We start from the raw sequence: 241 nt of genomic DNA, 5'->3' as shown, positions 1-241 counted from the left end.
AATTATTGAGAAAGGGGAAGATGGGGAAGTGGGGCAGAGGGAGTGGTGATAGGAGAGGAGAAAATAGAAAAAAAGAGAAAATAGAAAGGTCATTGTGTTCAGTTTGTGATGTTGTCGCAGTACCTCATCGCCTTGTTGCACCGGCTTATGATAGCCTCGATCGGCGTACTGCAGTCTGGTATTGACAGCTCAGTCATTGCCTGACCTTAAGCATGGGAGGAGGAATAGCGCTGCTTACAGC

This window comes from Penaeus monodon, chromosome 19, assembly GCF_015228065.2.
Source record: "Penaeus monodon isolate SGIC_2016 chromosome 19, NSTDA_Pmon_1, whole genome shotgun sequence".
Taxonomy (NCBI): Eukaryota; Metazoa; Arthropoda; class Malacostraca; order Decapoda; family Penaeidae; genus Penaeus; species Penaeus monodon.
This window is presented reverse-complemented; position numbering follows the sequence as displayed.